Below are 698 nucleotides of genomic sequence, written 5' to 3' on the forward strand. Positions count from 1 at the left end.
TGGTGTTTATAGGTGAAGGAATGATCTAAAGTGACTTCTTGGTAGAATAGGGTATACTTGTGGGGAAGGATATAGTTGCCTACTCTGATATTCAGTATGCTCTTGGCTCCATGATAATGCATACGGAAGACTGATAATACTGAGTTATTGATGCCCGTCACTGATCTCATATCTTTCAACTCCCCCTCCCCCCTCCCCTGGCACAACCCCCAAACCACTAGCCTGGAACAAAGCAGATGTGCCAGGCTCAGTCTCCCCTATTCCTGTTGGGGATTATCATATCAGTTTGTGTTACATTGAATGGGGCCAAAAATCTCAGTAATAGTCAACAGACTACTGCATCCCTCAAGGTGTCTGGGCAGCCTGTGTTGTGGGCAGCAGTGCCCATGACACAGGGCCAGAGGAGCCCATGCCAGGAAACCCATGGCCCAGTGCCAGGGCATGGGCATTTGAAGCCCTTCAGCCCTACTCATCTGGGAAGGGCTGCTGGTCCATGTGGGTGAGTAGGCAGCTGGCCAGGGCTTTGTGGTTCTGGACAGCCTAGTGCAGTGTGGGGCCAGGACCACACATTGGTGAGGGGCTCACCCTCTTCCCATCTCTGCACCACGTGTGTTTGTGATGCCAGGCTCATTCCACAGTTAAAGTCCTCCTTCCAGTGGTGCAGCAGCCCCTCATATGGCCTCATGAGCCGGGGGAAG

Source organism: Gavialis gangeticus, unplaced genomic scaffold (assembly GCF_001723915.1).
Source record: "Gavialis gangeticus isolate Ggan-Ray unplaced genomic scaffold, GavGan_comp1, whole genome shotgun sequence".
Lineage (NCBI taxonomy): Eukaryota > Metazoa > Chordata > Crocodylia > Gavialidae > Gavialis > Gavialis gangeticus.